Below are 20,391 nucleotides of genomic sequence, written 5' to 3' on the forward strand. Positions count from 1 at the left end.
TGCAATATGCAAACACAGTCTGAGCAAAGGTTACATTTAGATGGGACATCATCATGAGTTTCACAACAAACCATCACGGCCGTGATTTTCGGGTCGGACGGCCGCGGAGTGTCACCCGCGGGCTGCCCACAAATTGTGGGCCGTGCACACGGCCGCGTGCATTAATTTCTATGAGCCTGGACCGCAAAACACGGCCGTAATAAGACATGTCCATGCTTTTTGCGGTTCAGGCTCCTGAGCTATGCACGGACCGTGGAAACCAAGGTCGTGTGCATGAGCCGATTGAAATGAATGGGGCCGCAATTCACCCGCAGATTTGCAACTGAATTGCGGCCGCAAAAATACATTCGTGTGCATGGGGCCTAAATCTAGATAGATAGATAGATAGATAGATAGATAGATAGATAGATAGATAGATAGATAGATAGATAGATAGATAGATAGATAGATAGATAGATAGATAGATAGATAGATAGATAGATAGATAGATAGATAGATAGTCTCACATGTTCCGCATACTTCCATAATAACCTGCCCCAAGCAGTTACAAAACAGTCTGGCATTGTAATCTAGACCTCCCCCTATAGCAGCAGTCTGGTTGGGTACAGGGCTGGTCTCAGGGGTTTGTCAAATTGAATGGGGATGAGCTGCAAAACCAGACGCACCCCATGAACAGATTTGGCATTGTTTATGGAAAAAAAAGCAAACCCTTTTCACTAATTTTGAACATCTCCATTAATTGTAAGGCAGTGTTAGTGATACACAATGTCTAAATGTTATTTCTTACTTTATACATGGAGTTGTTATTTGATCTGTGTATGATGTTATTATATGAGCACTGTACGGTGGTATTTACTTTGTGTGACTTTGTATGGCACTGCTACTTATTATTTTGGTGGTAGCGGCAGGGTATTGTACTGTTATTAAGCAGCTGTAGGAAAGTGATTTTTGGCCAAAGTATGTTATTTGGTGCTTATACTTTATCTGGCCATACACTTTAGATCGCTGTTGGCTGAATATTCCTTCGGCTGATAGCTATTTTTCCGACTCCCCCATACACATGCACTCTCGGCTCGTGCATGTATTTTCAATAAGGGGGAAAAAGATGTTGCGGCCAGAGGACTCTTAACGACTAACGAACAAAAGGATATGGGCAAGTTGAAATTCAACATGCCCGACCCTCCTCTCTCCCGACTATCGTTAGGAGAGAGTCAGGACGGCGTTATATACATTAGATGGTCAGTCAGGCATGTTTGGCCAAGAAAAATTGGCATGTTTGGCCAAGATACATCTAATGTGAATATCCAGCTTTAGGCAGTGTTTGGTATGTTTATTTGTACAATGTATGATAGTATAATATATGGCGGGGCACTAATAAACGGCATCGCATAAGACACCATCCAACGTAAGGCCGGCCCTAGTTGTGTAGTCTGAACCTCCCCCTATAAAAGCAGTCTGGATTAGTCTGGAACTCCTGTGATAACAGATGTCAGACTAATAAAAGTACATTAAAAAATAAGTTTATTTCTATGTTTATCAGCTATTTATTAATAGTATTGTTACATAGTGACTTAGGTTAAAAAATGTCCGTCAAATTCAATCTTTATCAGATCTATTATACATCATTCATTGTTAAATAAAATAAAGTGAATTTATTCTTAAAGGGGTTTCCCATTTTTTTGTTATTTACATAGCCCTCGAATTATTGAAGAATAACAAGGCTTTCCCATTATATGTACATCTTTACGATGCACAGAAAGAATTTACTTTCTGCGTCCGACATTATGCAATATGGCCACAGTGGAGAAACAATCTCTGTGCAATGTACCGGTGTCCCATACACTACTGCATAGAGAGCGAGAGCGGTGGAAGCATGTACGGACCTGAGCGACGCTGCAATGTTTACATGCAGCGGCGTCTAGGTCAGTGTATGGAATAGGGCCTCACATAAAGGGAAACCCCTCTTATTCTTCATAAATAAGAGGGCTAGGTAAATAACAATAAAATCTGAAAAACCCTTCCTAACTGGAATGTATATAACACAGCAAAACAATAAATAAATGCTTCTTCAGAAATGTTGCTAGTCCCTTATGGACTGATATGTTGATAATTTGTTCAGCTGCTATTTAGGCAAATGGAAGATGATATACTAGTATGTTCCCAAAAATGTACACCAGGGAAGGACGAAGATAGCAGAGGGCCCACTTCAAGAGCACCTTGCTAACAGCTCATTATAGGGCACCCCCTTATGTCTCTTTTACAATCCACCAGTAATTGTGAGCCATGAAATTATTTAGTTCAGACCCTTACAATAAATAGTAGGATGCTGCTGGCTGCTTTTAAGGTGCCAGTGAGCCCCCTTACTTACTGGGCCACTGTGCAGCTACAAGGTTGCACACATGGTGGGTACGCTCCTGTTTAACACTCTATCCTTATAAAGTGTAAACAAACTGTAAGGCCGGGTTCCCACGGAACTGATACGCTACATAAAAACCATGCAACGTATCCGACCTGGAACCCGCAGTACATTCTGTGCGAAAACATTGTGGTGCATTTGTTCGGACGGAATTTACACTGTGGAAAGCCGCAGTAAAAACCGCTCATACTTACGTAGGTCGTTGTTATGGCAATGCGTCCCACCATCACAGTCCGGTCCGGCCACCCTGGATGATGCAGCAGCCTGTGATTGGCTGCAGCGGTCACATGGGATGTAACGTCATCCCAGGAGGCCGGACAGCAGGGGGGCGTACTGGGTAAGTATAATTTTTTTTATTTTCCGTAGTTGCGATTTTTACGGCTTAATCGCTGTGAATACGCCACAAAAGTCGCAACACTGGGCTTTCTGTTGCAGGATTTGCATCCCCATTAAATTCAATGGGGAAAACCCGCAACGGAAAATAAACAAAAATGCAGCATTGACATGCTGCGGAATTAAATTCCGACCTCAGGTCAATTTATTAACGTTTACGCTGCTTTTTTTTCCGCAGTGTGGGCATGAGATTTTCTGAATTTCATCCACTTTGCTGCTACAGTAAATGCTGCGGAATTTCCGCACAGAATTCCGTTGCAGAAATTCTGCAGCGTTTACACTACGTGGGAACCCGGCCTAAGGGTAAAATTACGCGCAGTTTTTTGTGTGCCGTTTTTTTAACCAAAGCGAGATGTGGGTCTAAAGAAAAGATTAGGTGTATAGAAAAGACTAATGCATCTCCGTTGTTTGGCGTTCACTCCTGTGTTTGGCTCAAAAACTGAGCCAAAAACTGCATCAAAACTGTGTGTGTGGTCCTGGCCTAATAAGTAACATTAGAACTAGATCGAAAACCTCGCCCACATATTGTGATATCATCCCTTAAGCCATAAATAAAGAATGTATAGGTGTGGACTGTAGACTTATGCGGGAGCCAGGTTCCTGTTACAGTATAAACAGCTCATGTGTCCAAAGTTAAACCCTTCAGGATGTCTTGAAGTCACCATGAAGACAAGAACAGACCATTTAACAACTCCGTCAAGCAGTTGTTATATTTAATTCACCACATAGTAACCAGCAGGATATTGCATTACACTGTGTTACTTCAACATCACCTATAAAGGTTGATGAACCTGACAAACTGCAATCTCATAGGTATCTACATGTGTAATATGAACACTTTGATTCTTTCTGAATGCAAAATATATTTTTATTTGAGATTGTTTTAATATAGTGATTTTTGTAGACATTTTGAAAAAATGCATAAACGTCAGCGTTTTGTTTAATGTGGCAGTGTTTTTTATGGCATTTCTGTGGAGTTTTTTATGACTTTTTTAAGTTTAAGGAAAAAAGCGCTGGAAAAAACACCAAACCCAGAGCATGCAGCGTTTTGAAAAAGTGGCGAACACAAACAGCAGAAGACCCTTGTGCAAGAACAGTCTACGAGCCCCTTAGGGTACAGTCACATGTTGCGTATTTGTCTCGTATTTCTGCAGCATACAAAATATCTTGCGGAAACTGTTACAATGTTTTCCGCAACGTGAAAAACGCAAGAAATTGAGAAATCTGTCTGAATTGCAGAATATTTTAGCTGTTGGGCCTAGTACAGTTATTCACAGCATATTTTTACGCTGAGGAAATATAAGGCAAATATGCTAAATGTGAATGCACGCTTATTCTCCAATAGCTCATCAAAGAACACCCACCCTTATGGCTCTCTAGGGCTGGATTCACACGAGCACATTACGTCCGCTGCACAGGGGGGGTCCAGTGGTTAGAGGGTCCACTGCCCCCTAAAAGTAGCTTTGTACTGTCTATTGATTTGCATGTAAGGGGCTATTGACAATGGCTCACAATTATTAGTGAATTGCTAGGCTGGATTCACACGAGCACATTACGTCCGTCATGGACGGACGTATTTCGGCCGGAAGTCCCGGACCGAACACACTGCAGGGAGCCGGGCTCCTAGCATCATAGTTATGTACGATGCTAGGAGTCCCTGCCTCGCTGCCGGACAACAGTCCCGTACTGTAATCATGTTTTCAGTACGGGACAGTAGTTCCACGGAGAGGCAGGGACTCCTAGCATCGTACATAACTATGATGCTAGGAGCGCGGCTCCCTGCAGTGTGTCCGGTCCGGGACTTGCGGCCGAAATACGTTCCGTCCATTACGGACGTAATGTGCTCGTGTGAATCCAGCCTAGCAATTCACTAATAATTGTGAGCCATTGTCAATAGCCCCTTACATGCAAATCAATAGACAGTACAAAGCTACTTTTAGGGGGCAGTGGACACTCTAACCACTGGACCCCCCCTGTGCAGCAGCACAGGTTGCACCTATTGTATGTCTACCCCTGGATTAGACTACCCAGGATGTAAAATTAGACATAGCCTTTAGGCTGTGTTCACATGTCGCGTTCAATTAGCATTTTTGCACGATTTTGCTGTGATTTTGTGTGAATCATAGCAAAGACCACAATTTGAACGCGACACGTGAACACAAAAGCCTGAATCCAATTAAACATTATTTAAATACTTTTGCTTAATTTTAAGTTGTTGCTCACCTTGTGCATCTCATTATAGTCACAATCTTCTAAGGGCATGACCACACATGGCGGAATTCCTCCGCAACTGTCCGCATCAATGCCGCACAGAATCTGCGTTGCAGATTCTGCAGCGGATCTGCACAAAATGTGCAGAAAATTGATGCGGACTGGCCGCTGCGGACTGCAGGAAAAGTGCTTCTCTTCTCCCTATTCAGTGCAGGATAGAGAGAAGGGACAGCACTTTCCCTAGTGAAAGTCAAAGAAATTCATACTTACCGCCCGTTGTCTTGGTGACGCGTCCCTCTTTCGGCATCCGGCCCGACCTCCCTGGATGACGCTCCAGTCCATGTGACCGCTGCAGCCTGTGCTTGGCCTGTGATTGGCTGCAGCCGTCACTTACACTGAAACGTCATCCTGGGAGGCCGGACTGGAGACAGACGCAGGGAGTTCTCGGTAAGTATGAACTTATATTTTTTTTTACAGATACATGTATATTGAGATCGGTAGTCACTGTCCCGGGTGCAGAAACAGTTACTGCCGATCGCGTAACTCTTTCAGCACCCTGGACAGTGACTATTTACAGACGTCTCCTAGCAACGCTCCCGTCATTACGGGAGCCCCATTGACTTCCTCAGTCTGGCTGTAGACCTAGAAATACATAGGTCCAGCCAGAATGAAGAAATGTCATGGTAGTAAAAACAATACGCTCCGCAGCACACATAAGATCTGCGGACTTCATTGCGGAATTTTGACTCTCCATTGAAGTCAATGGAGAAATTCCGCCATGAGTCCGCAACCAGTCCGCCACTGCTCCGCAACAGACAGAGCATGCTGCGGACACCAAATTCCGCTCCGCAGCCTATGCTCCGCAGCGGAATTGTACGCATCGTGTAAACGAACACTGCTAAATTAAAGTGAAAGTCAATGGAAAAACGGCTCCGCTGCGGATTAACGCTGCGGAGTGTCCGCAGCGGAATTTAAGTGAAATTCCGCTATGTGTGAACCCGCCCTAATGGTGGACTGGGTTCACATTATTTAGCGTTTTTGTTGCGATTTTTTAACTGCTGGGGAAAAGAACGCATGTAAAAACTCATGCGTTTTTTTAATACCCATGCGTTTTTACATTTCTGCTGCAATCTGGTTTTTAATAAACTAGTCATAGGCTTACAATTTAAATAATTTGTAAAACGTATGGGTAAATAAAAAGGTTTTTCAGATGCATTTTTCTTTCCAGCATTTCAAAAATGCACCAAAAAAGACAATGAAAATGCACAATGTGAACCCAGCTTAAGATAACACACCATAAGAAGCAGTGGTTTAGTAACTGCAATCAAAACTAGTTCCCACTTTCCTTGTACGTGCCAGCAGCAGAGCTAACCAGACAGAAAGGCTATTGAACCAGGTTTATACGAGGTGACATTGTTTCATAGTGAAATGTTTGCAGAAAGACAGCTGGGTGTGACGTGCTGCTCATTATATCTGTATTACAGTAGGACTGTCAGCAGTCCCATCCTGATATTTGTTTTGTAAATAGTGTATTTTCCCAGCAGTGAACAATTTGCCAGGATTACACATGCGGTTTTGATACAGTGTTTGGCTCCATATTTTGAGCCAAACACAGCAGTGGACACAAAAGAAAGGAAAGGCATCAGTCTCTTCTTAAGGGTATGTTCACACGGCCTATTTACGGACGTAATTCGGGCGTTTTTGCCCCGAATTACGTCTGAAAATAGCGCCTCAATAGCGCTGACAAACATCTGCCCATTGAAAGCAATGGGCAGACGTTTGTCTGTTCACACGAGGCGTATATTTACGCGCCGCTGTCAAATGACGGCGCGTAAATAGACGCCCGCGTCAAAGAAGTGACCTGTCACTTCTTTGGCCGTAATTAGAGCCGTTATTCATTGACTCCAATGAATAGCAGCGCTAATTACGCCCGTAATTGACGCGGCGATCAAACGCCTGCACATGCCGGTACGGCTGAAATTACGGGGATGTTTTCAGGCTGAAACATCCCCGTAATTTCAGCCGTAACGGACGCCCTCGTGTGAACATACCCTAATACCTTTCCTTCAAAGCCAAAAACGGCATCAAAACTGTGTGTGTGATCCTGGCCTTAAAGGGGTTATGTGGGGATCAAAAAATTATTAGCAGTATACTCACTGCAGTATGTGAGTAGACTCGCTAATATACATTCCGGTCCCCCATCGCACTGATTCTGAGATTTTCATTGATTTCTATAGTGCTGCCGGTGGACCGGAAGTCTAGTTGCACAACCTTCTTGGTCCACAGTATATTGCTTCTTTCTTGGCAGACAACACTGGTCAAGCACATATTAAAGAGGCTCTGTCACCACATTATAAGTGCCCTGTCTCCTACATAAGGAGATCGGCGCTGTAATGTAGGTGACAGTAATGCTTTTTATTTAAAAAAACGATCTATTTTCACAACGTTAGGAGCGATTTTGGTTTATGCTAATGAGTTTCTTAATGCCCAAGTGGGCGTATTTTTACTTTCAACCAAGTGGGCGTTGTACAGAGGAGTGCATGACGCTGACCAATCGGCATCATGCACTCCTCTCCATTCATTTACACAGCAGAATCGCGTTCTTACTAGAACATGATCTGCAGCCACATACACAGCGATTCTGCTTGATTAACGTTAATCCAGTGTCCTGATAATGAATACACATGACCATCCAGCCTGGACGTCATGTGTATTCAGAATCCTGACACTTCTGACTCTTTTCTGTGAGATTTACAGCAAGGGAAACGAAATCTCGTTTACCTCCGTAATCTCGCGAGATTTCGTTTCCGTTGCTGGAATCTCACAGAAAAGATTCAGAAGTGTCAGGATTCTGAATACACATGACGTCCAGGCTGGATGGTCATGTGTATTCATTATCAGGACACTGGATTAATGTTAATCAAGCAGAATCGCTGTGTATGTGGCTGCAGATCATGTTCTAGTAAGAACGCGATTCTGCTGTGTAAATGAATGGAGAGGAGTGCATGATGCCGATTGGTCAGCGTCATGCACTCCTCTGTACAACGCCCACTTGGTCGAAAGTAAAAATACGCCCACTTGGGCATTAAGACACTCATTAGCATAAACCAAAATCGCTCCTAACGTTGTGAAAATAGATCGTTTTTTTAAATAAAAAGCATTACTGTCACCTACATTACAGCGCTGATCTCCTTATGTAGGAGACAGGGCACTTATAATGTGGTGACAGAGCCTCTTTAAAGTGGATTTGTCACCTTAATGTGCTGCCCTATTTAAGGGCAGCATATTATGGGGACAGATTTTCTCTACTATTAGCTCATACAGAAATTTTATTTTTACATATATTTTAAATATATATATTCTGTAGTTTGGCTAGCAGAATAGTTATTATGAGTCCGCTTTATCCTTGAGCGAAGCTTTCCCACCCCTCCCAGTGACTGCTATGTATCTTCATACTGTATATACATGGTGAGAGGAGCGGGAGAAGCTCTCCCCTAATGAGAACAGCAGACTCATAATTATAAGTCTGCTGTATTCTTTGTTAGGCTCTATTAGACAAATAGCACAATATTTTTTGTGCCATTTGGACTAATAGTAAAGCGGATCTGTCCCTGTAATATGCTGCCTTTAAATAGAGCAGCATATTCAGGGGAAACATCCACTTTAAATGGTTTTCTGTTCGAAATTCCTGCCGTTGTAGATGTCTTAGAACCAAAGAGTGTCTCTCAGTCTGGAGGAATCAACACTCCATTTATAATGTGAACTGGTGCCACAGAACCATATCTCCAAGGAAGGGGGAACCGCAGAAAAGCCCCTAAAACACTTTGGATAAATGTTTGTCGAAAGTTCTTAATAAAATTTTGTTGCTGGAACTCCTTATTATATTCTGGTGATTATTCGAGCCATCATGGATGGGGGAAGTAATTGGTGTCCTACTCTCCCTAACATGGTGAGTTATATGTTGTTTTATACATACATACATACATACATACATACATACATACATACATACATACATACATACATACATACATATACAAAACCCTCTACAAAAGACCTTTTCCTTGAGAAGAACACTTTTGATCTAGACCAGTTGTTTCTGTGATGAATTTTTAGTTCCCATATAACTTGTCCCTCTTCTTTGATCCCACTAAATACTATTTTTCACTGCAATTATGTGTAGTCGTCTCTAAGAGATTTCACTGTAGATATATATGTCAGGAGATTCTGATTTTCAAATTTGGTATTTATAGAGTAGTAAATATTACCACAATATTTAGAAGTGTTTTTCGATTTCACAATAATTGCTTTTTGGCAGTTTTACTAAACTCAATTACTACGCAGATTAAATCTTCCTTCCTCCTCTATTCCATATTCTTCTCCTCAATCCACTAGACTTCAGCTTGCTGAGCTCACTCACACATGGGTGACAATCTCATTTAGCATTATTTTAAATCCCCTTGTTACTTACATGTGACTAGTCAACTGTCCATGAAAAAGCAATTCTTCTCACTGTTTCATGATCCTCTTAGATTCTAAAAGCTCTAACAAGCAGGTTCCCCTATTATTTAGACTCATTGTGTGCTGAAGGTTTTGACAAAAAAGATAGATTGTTCTTCCTATTTGAATGTTCTAGTTAGAAGAAAGCTACTTCCAGGTGAGTGATGAAAATTTCTGTGCAACGCTGCAGAATATGTTGGCGCTATATAAGCAACTGAAATAAATACTTAAGCGCTAGTTAGGAGGTCGTATAGCAGCTTCAGCCCCAGATGGCTTTTTACTGCTTTACTCAGCAGATCTGAAAATGGGCGATAGACTATTTTGCAAATCTATGGCCGATCTTCAGCTCCTGTCTGACTTCCATCATGACAGTCCCTCTCCTTGTCCCGTTAACATAATACAGGTGCATAAACACTGTTGACCCAGCCAGGAAGAGTTGCTATACCTATGCAAACCTACTACTTGAATCACTTCTCCTCATTATAGATTGAACACTTTTTCCCCTTACAATCCTATGCACGGCAGGACTCCCCTATCTGGATGTGACTTATATCACTGTTCATCCTGAGTATCTCAACTCATCAATAATATAATGTCAGAACTACAGAACGGCCAAAAGGACTGTGACACAGATTCAAAATGGCAGTGGAAAAATTAGGGAAAAACAGCAGTTTTTAAAAAAGAAAAATTGCCATATGCCCTATGAACTTCAGAATACAAGACAGTTTATACAAACCAACACCGCCCAAATGGCACTGCTAATCCCCGCACCACACAAGGAAGTATATACTATACACACTGGCTCCTTACTTCAAGCTAGTCAAGACCTCGAAAATGCTTGATACGAAAAAATTGCTCTCATGCATGTCATAAATGTTCTGTGTTTTAAATGGAAGAGAACGGTGTCATGATAGAACTCAAATGAAGCAATAAGAAATAGGTACAAACCTGAACCTGAGTCATTACCCGATTGGCACAGTAGGTTTAGAGCAAGCGATGAAAGAAAGTTGACATTTGGGTTGGTTAAAGGCAAAAACTTTTGATGCAGGTGAAATTTGTAGACAAAACATTAACATTACAGCTCCCTGCGGAGGAAGAGCCAGACTGCACTAAGTAGGGGAGGTCAGGTTATAGAGCAGCTGTCATCAGACTTGAGTCTCCTTTGACCTATGTGAGAGTCTCTTTTTTAAAACACTATCCATAAGATTTGGTCACCCATGCATTTAGTGACACCTAATACCATAGTGTTATATTATATCTGAAAAGTTTTTGAATTTATATAGAATGTTTACAGTGAAGCAATCACATACACATATATGATATAGATCAGCGGTCAGCAACCTTCATCACTCCAACTGTTGAGAAACTACAACTCACAGACTTTGGCTGTCAGGGCATGCTGAGAGTTGTAGTTGCACAACAGCTGGGGTGCCCAAGTTTGCTGTCCCCTGATATAGATACTACAATTCTCCTGAAGACAACCCTTACTATAAAGAAAGCCACCCTAAAGCAGGTCCGGCTCCTGAGACCACCAATTATTAGCTGATTTTGTCGGGGGGGGGGGGGGGAAGCTGGGGGTGTAGTCAGGCCACTTATTTCTCCTGCAGAGGCGACTATGTAATACATGACTGGTTCAAGGCTGCCGGAGCAGGAAACATTCTGAATTATTGTCTCGCCAACCTGGCTAATAGAGGGAGGTCACAAGTAGGGGACGCTTTTCTTCACCCAGGGCAAAGATTCGGTGCCCTGCCCAAGCCCTGTATCTAAATACCCTGGGCTTGCTGGTACCCCCTGGACACACAGCACCCATGGAGCTTGGCCTGTCAGCCACCCTAGCTACGCTCCTGTGCACTATTAGGGCATATAGACATGAAAGTCTTGATAATACTGCCAGTTTAAAGGTTTTTATTTGCCAGGTCCGGGGACAAGTACTGTAGGTGCTGCATTTCACACATAGAAACACTGTTGTGGTTCAATCATGACTGATGTAATATCAGCTATAATTCATTCTCTTATAGAATACAGGCATATGTTTTGCCTAATCCTGGCATAATCTACTGAGAATTGTGCTATATCTAAAAATCACATTGTCTTTTTATGCATAAGTATAAGGTATCATTACTATTTTAATTACAACTTTTTATTACAGTCTATTAACTGAGCTGTATCAATTATTCCACACACATTCATAGAACTGCTCAAACTGTTCCAAGAACACAACGCAATTAGGTCTGAATAGGTTTCGTTTATTTACCATAGGGTCCTGTGTTATCACAGTACTCAACAATAAGAGGGGACGTTTAATGAAATCTATTCAGACAATTCCCCACCTATCAGAAACATTATGAATATGGCGCATATTAAGGTGCTGTTACGCGGCCCAATACTGGACTGAAAAACAAGCGCCGATTAACAATACAGCACATCAGTCGCTGCTCCTTAGCTCCATTAACAAGGAGCAAAGATTGTTAAAAAATTGGGACAAAAGATGGTTAATATGATCGTATATGTCTATGCATTTGCATCATGGCGGCAGCACATTTCCCTGTTTACACGTTATGTACTGCCAGACTAGCAACCATTTTTTGGCTGCATAAAAGATCCGATAAGACGACAAATGAGCGTTTACTCGTTAAACGTATGATCATCCTATTAACACAGGGCAATGATCGTGAACGACCATTGGTATAAACGCTTGTTTTCCTGATCATTGGCCATGTAAAATGACCTTAACACATATTATTAACACATGTATATAATTCCGACCTAAACTGTTTCAGCATTCCCTGCTGGCTCAATCTCTGCTATGGTAATTTACAGTCTGGGAAGTATAGTCTTTACACCAGGCGCTGTACAATAATCTGATAAATCGGAAAATATGATCCCCAAACTACATTATAATAATAATATTGTCGACAACAATATTGTCGACTGTTTCCAATGACGACCAGCTGTGGATATAATGCAGGCTGTCACTCGGGATGCGTCCAAATTAATTAATGTAACATATTTTCAAAGTTACTTAACTTTTGTTATGTCGAGTATATCTATATGTAAACTATATTAAGCTCAAACGTGGACATGCACTTCACCCATTGAAGCTGTAAGAAATAACAAATAGTCTTGTTTAATATGCTGAGACCCAACAATTGGGCACAAAGCAAGTATGGGGGAGATGAAGGGGTCGTTAATAGATTTTCAACATGTTAGACATTTGACACCATAAATTCATATTCTCACAGCTAGTAATATTAATCTTGCTGGAGACATATACTGTAGGATGCCCCTCAGGTGTTGGTGGGACATCTGCACACGTATTTCCAACACTATTCTAAACAACCTCCAGCTCTTTCAAATATAATAGTACATTTCATTGTGTAAGAAAAATAGCAAGACTTAAATGACAGGCTTTGTGAGTTTATTTTTTTTACATTGGGAAAGGGGTTCTCTCATTTTCAAATGGAAGCCTGTGACCCCTGGGGGAAGCCGGAGGTGGCGAGACATTTCCTCTGTAGTGGCTGCATGTAATGCATGGGTGGGCTCGGTGCTAGAGCAGGAACTGCTCTTACAGAACAGCTATGTTCTGGGTCATATTGCGGGTCCCGAGTGGGGAACTCGATTCTATGACTTACAATATGCCCTCATAGGCCACACAGACAGGGGTTTAACATAAAAAATATTTTAGAAGTATTCATATATTATATGTAAAAGCTGCAAATCATCATGACAGCACATGTCTGGCTTATATCACCACATAACAAATACCTAAGGACAGGCCTAGCAGGATTCTTCCACAGGCATTTACTGGATGTGCCAAGGACTCACATTTTGAAGTCCTACCCGTTTCATTTCTGGATGAAAGGAAGAGGCGTGTGTGAATCTTAGAACTTAGTTTATGCCTATTAATCCAAGGAAACCAGTTTATGCTGCTTTGATTTAATAAATTATCCAAGCCTTTCTTGAAAGCATCACCTGTTGATGCTAAAACCATTGTGACTATTCCACAGATTCGGAGCTCTTACAGTAAAGAAGCCTTTTTCATCTCTGGAGACTAAACCTTTTTAATCCAGTCGAATGAAGGGCTCCCTTGAAGCTTAAGGGGACTTTACACCGAAGAGCTTCTTAACATATTTACATACATTCAGCGATTCTGTGTATATAGACATATAGATGTCCAGATAAATTGAGCCCTAAGAAAGTACATTACAAAGTTTATGAACTCTCTGAGCTGAGGGTACTAATTCAGAGTCTCTAATTCCGGACAACACCTTTAAAGATAACATTTGACATAAAGGCTCATACAGAAAGGACTACGTGCGACTGGATAAAGTCAACTGTTCTTACAAATTACACTCTACAGAGGATATACAAGAATAAGCAGTTAATATTACTTATGATCACATAAATATCATTATCTACAAGTTTCATATATGAGACTGAAATATGTTATCTAAAATATAATTAATGAAACCTAAGTTATATTCTAAAAACCATAGAATTCTGTTAATATGTACAGACATACTGAGCGGGTTCTGAGATGTTATGCTATAGAGCTAAATATGTAAGGATATACACAGCCCTTATTTGTTACTTTGCCAAATGCAGTAATTCATTATCATAACAATTAAAATTCTTACATCGTTAAACATAAACAAGATATACATATTGGCACATGTGTCTGCATTCTAGTATGTGTGAGATGGTGAAATACATAAATAACAGTCATACAAGGTGAGGAATATTAATAGGGCTCCAATCAGCATATATCTATTCTCTCCTTATACAAAACCCTCATGCTTCTCCTTTTGCGCTGGGCAAAAATAATAAAAAAGGGAAGAACTATACTATTATAATGGTAATTGTCAAGTGTCATAACAAAAATTTGGCAAAGCATTATGTACATTGTTTGTGTCGTTTTTGAGTTTATGATAGTATTGATTATTTTTTTGTATACTCCTTTATTGTATCTCTTGTATTTTTCTTGTTCCAAAGATAAAAGACTGATCTTAGTTTCACAAATAATGAATTAAAACAGAAAACTTCTAAAGGTTCTTTCAGTATTGAACTATTTTGTATAATGGTGTCAGGTTATCAGCCATATAACTCCTTGAAACTCATCCTTGATCTTTAAAAACGTATCCCAAAAGTAATCGAAACATATGATACAAAATGTCAGATAACTACGGATTAGTAAACACAACAAAAAAAGCTACAAACAGCTGAAATGCGGAGTAAAAAATTAATCAAACCCCCTATAATTGTATACAGCAACATAAATACCCATACAATAAAAACGATACTAAAAGTAATAAAATCAGCTATTTAGACTGGAGTTGTTCCCTGAAATGAATTTTTAAGGTTTAACTCTTGTGATGCATCTAACGTGTACAGTGTCTATCCTTTTCTGTTCTATCAATGTATACCATTGTCATGGAGCTGCATTACATTTCCTTCTCCTGTCCATTCATTTACCTTTTTGTAGCCTTTGTCCTTTCCTTGTTAACATGTTTATTTTACCGTCGCCTACTATGTTAGCGATTGCGATGGCCCCTCAACAGTTTCTGTGTGTCTTCCTCTGTGACTCTTCCCAACTGTAGAACTCTTCAGACAGACAGGACGGTCCCAGGATACACGTCTGTGATCGGATTTCCACTTACTTCACACCTGTCTGACGGGTCTTTCTGGCTCTGATGTGTACTGAATGACTCTCCACCCCTATGCTGTGTGTAGTGCAGGCAATCTCTACAGGGTGCAGCAGCAAAGTAACAACATGTATTAGAGACACACATAGTACCTTCCAGTAACATAGACAACACTGGGATGAGTGACAAGAAGGGCAACATAGAGCATCACATACTAAATTGCTGTTCATTTTGCAACATATAAACTTGTGGACTATAATGAGCCTGGGTAAAAAAAAATAATCATGTAAATAAAGCAATAGTAAGGTATCTAAAGGTGTATGAAAGGGGCAACAAATATAGTTGTATGGAAAATATGAATTTGAAAAAATGTTTCATGTTGTTGTTCAGTTATTATTACTGGAAAATCAAATAGAACCAGTGAAATTATGTTCATAGGAAAGATTAAAACATTTGCATTTTGAGTTTTGTATAGTTGTCTTGAGGTCCTTTTAGATCAGGGGTCTCAAACTCGGCCGGGTAAATGGGCCGCACATAGAAAAAATGCGAAGTTGACCGGCTGTATTACTTTTAAATTTGATACAATAGAAAATTATTGTTAATCAATTAGTTATTTGAACTACTATAATAATACTACATTACTATAATAATACTACATAACTATAACAATAATACATTTCTATAATACTACATTACTATAACAATACTACATTACTATAACAATACTACATGACTATAATAATGTTACATTACTATAATACTATGTTACTATAATAATACTACATTACTATAACAATAATACATTACTATAATACTACATTACTATAACAATACTACATAACTATAACAATAATACATTACTATAATAATACTACATTACTATAATACTATGTTACTATAATAATACTACATTACTATAATAATACTACATTACTATAATACTACGTTACTATAATAATACTACATTACTATAACAATACTACACTACTATAATAATACTACACTACTATAATAATACTACATTACTATAACAATACTACACTACTATAATAATACTACACTACTATAATAATACATGACTATAATAATACTACATTACTATAATAATACATGACTATAATAATACTACATTACTATAACAATACTACATGACTATAATAATGTTACATTACTATAATTATATTACATTACTATATAAATACTGCATTACTATAACAATACTACATTACTATAATAATACTACATTACAATAACTATACCACATTACTATAATAATACCACATTACTATAACAATACTACATTACTATAACAATACTACACTACTATAATAATACTACACTACTATAACAATAATACATTACTATAATACTACATTAATATAATAATACATGACTATAATAATACTACATGACTATAATAATACTACATTACTATAATAATACATGACTATAATAATACTACATTACTATAATACTACATTACTATAACAGTACTACATGACTATAATAATACTACATTACTATAATAATACTACATTACTATAATACTACATTACTATAACAATACTACATGACTATAATAATACTACATTACTATAATAATACATGACTATAATAATACTACATTACTATAATACTACATTACTATAACAATACTACATGACTATAATAATGTTATATTACTATAATAATATTACATTACTATATAAATACTGCATTACTATATAAATACTGCATTACTATAACAGTACTACATTACTATAATAATACTACATTACTATAAGAATACTACATTACTATAACAATACTACATTACTATAATAATATTACATTACTATATAAATACTGCATTACTATAACAATACTACACTACTATAATAATACTACAGTACTATAACAATAATACATTACTATAATACTACATTAATATAATAATACATGACTATAACAATACTACATGACTATAATAATACTACATTACTATAATAATACATGACTATAATAATACTACATTACTATAATACTACATTACTATAACAATACTACATGACTATAATAATGTTACATTACTATAATAATGCTACATTACTATATAAATACTGCATTACTATAACAGTACTACATTACTATAATAATACTACATTACAATAACTATACTACATTACTAGAATAATACTACATTACTATAACTATACTACATTACTAGAATAATACTACATTACTATAACAATACTACCATTACCTATAACTATACTATATTACTAGAATAATACCGCTAGGTTCAAACTTACCGGAAATTTGCAAGTTTTCTCCACGTGCTTATCTTAAGAATCCAGTTTTCCAGTTTAGGTGTTGCTAAATGCAGTCTGGCTGCTCAGTTGGCAGCGTTTGGCAGACACAAGAATGTCAAGATTGGGCAGCCCCTTCTTAGATAGTGCCACAGTGCCCTCTGTAGATAATGCCACACCCCCTGTAGATAATGCCACACCCCCTCCTAGATTTTACCACAGTGCCCTCTGTAGATAATGCCACAATGCCCTCTGTAGATAATGCCACAGTACCCTCTGTAGATAATGCCACACCACCTGTATATAATGCCACAGTGCCTTCTGCAGGTAATGCCACAGTGCCCTCTGTAGATATTGCCACAGTGCCCTCTGTATATACTGCCATAGTGCCCTCTGTATATACTGCCACAGTGCCCTCTGTAGATAAAGCCACACTGCCCTCTGTAGATAATGCCACAGTGCCCCCTGTATATAGTGCCACACCCCCTTGAAGATAGCGCTACCCCCTGTAGATAGAGCTACCCCCTCCCCCGTAGATAGCGCTTTTTGGACTTCCTCCTGGAGCGGAATCCCCTGCCAGAGTGACGGCAATGAGGATTCCGCTCTAGGAATAGCCACTGACGTCACTGCCCATATATGGACAGTGACGTCAAGGGCTTCCTCGGGCACAGCGCTTAAAGTAGTGCTGTGTCCAGGGAGCCTCGGCAAGAGGAGGATCTCCCTCTGCTCCTCCCCTCTGAACTAATGCTGAAGCAGGGAGCTGATGGGTCCTTACTTCAGCATTGGGTTCAACTGTATCTGCAGCCTGAAGATGCAGATAGAGTTGACAGTGGGACATACCACTCGGCCACCCAGGACAGTGGGACACCGCCCAGAATCCGGGACTGTCCCACTGAATCCTGGACGGTTGAGAGGTATGCCCCAGGGGGACTGTAGCGCTATCTACAAGGGGGTGGGGTGTGTGGGCCGATATCTACAGGGGGCTATGCTGCCATTGCTCACCTACCACCAACACACTGTGCTCCTTCATGACATCATGAAGGAGCGCCGGCGCATTCCTCCTTCGTTCTGCTCTCTCCTCTCACGAAGGAGCTAGGGTGCCCCGCGGTCCGCATGCGTCCTCTGAGACTGTCATATGTGGCTTGTGGGGCACTCTAGCTCCCTCGTGAAAGGAGAGAGCAGACTAAAGGAGGAATGCGCCAGTGCTGTTTGAGACCCTTGTTTTAGATGGACCGATATTGGCTATGAAAATGAGCGCTGATCGACGATACAGCATGTTGATTGGCGCTCGTTTGCTCCATTTACAAGGAGCAATAATTGGTAATGTATGGGGACAAACGATTTTTACTATGATTGTTCGTCCCCATGCATGTGAATCATGTCAGCAGTCGACATAGCGACCCTTTTCTAGTTCGTATAAAAGATACGACCAGCCGATGAACATGTGTTTGCTCGTTCATCGGCTGAACAGGAACGAGCGTTTGTTCAAGAGCTTGTTCATCCCTGTAAAAAGGTCTTTATAGAGATTAGGCTTTCACCATGTGATATGTGTACCCAAGTCGGTACATGCCATGTCTCATTGTACTTATGCTGTCCTTTTAATATGCCGCACAGTGTATGATCAAAGCTTTGTGGGCACTTTGATATAATTTATTGAGTCAGGGGAACTTGGCTTAGAAATATTGAGAAATATTGTGATAGACTACATACACTGACAATATTTGAACACCAGGTTAATGGTATGACAGAGGCAGAATAAATGGATAGGCAGTCCTGTAATGTCCAAGTGTCCACAGTATTAAGGGACTTAAAGGGGTATTCCGGTTACAAATAGGACCTATGTCATACATCTTTGCAAAATATAAAAGTCTCTAATTAGTTGGAAATAACCCATTTTGCATCGTTCTGTCAGTACAAAATAATTTTATAGTACCCTGATCTTGTATTTTGTTCTCCGTTCTTAATAGCGACGATCTGTAGTCTCTGGTCATACATGCACATTGAGGGAAAAAACACTCACCATCTTTACTAGGTGGCACAGGATGCTGTGGGTGCCGGAGAGTACAATCGAGGTTTAGTAGGGACTCTCTGTTTCTAACGAATGACGGAGCAGAGAATCTTGTTAACGTGCAAACACAGATTTGTTCGATGGGGTATGATGGGATATGTAGGCGAGGAGGTCACGTAGTAATAGCGGCGGCGCCATGTTAGTTCAGTAAAAAAAAGCATCGCTGCTTCAACAGTTTGAGAGGAAAATCAAGTAGGGAGGAATATCAGCACAGCCACACATATTACATTAGAGAATATACAGGAGAACAATCAATTATTTTCTGTTTTTTAAAAAATAGGCGGTAACCGGAATACCCCTTTAAATGTGGAAGCTGCAACAGGATATTTGATCCCATTCAAACTTCATTGCATTGCACCACTTGTTATAATTTAATTTTTTTTCTAAAATGGTTCTGTGCTAGTGTTAATGGAGTTTTTTGTTTTTATGGAAATACAGTTTATTTATTGTATATTGAAAAGGTATGTAACTTTGTAATACACTTTCTGTTTCAGTTCCTCACCATTATCCATATCTCTGTTTTCTATCAGTGAATGGGAACATTCATGTTTACAGACAAGACAAGTTGAAAATCCATTCATACCTAGTACTTCTCATAGCTGAAGGTTTGCTAAATTGTATCCAGTGTAAGCAAAACTCTGTGAGCTAAACAATCTAAAGGGAAGAGACATTTTAATTACAGTGATACATTGTAGCAAACTATCAGGACAGGAGAAAGATTTGTGATGTGTGTATACTTAGCAGACTGAATACAACTATTTAACCAATACTATAAACCGTTAAAATATTATTTTACAAGACCTTGAAAGAGGAGAACAATTCAAGGGAACAATTTACAATTACAGATGATTTTCTGATAGATTTTAAAGGAGA

Source organism: Rhinoderma darwinii, chromosome 11 (genome assembly GCF_050947455.1).
Source record: "Rhinoderma darwinii isolate aRhiDar2 chromosome 11, aRhiDar2.hap1, whole genome shotgun sequence".
Classification (NCBI taxonomy): Eukaryota; Metazoa; Chordata; class Amphibia; order Anura; family Rhinodermatidae; genus Rhinoderma; species Rhinoderma darwinii.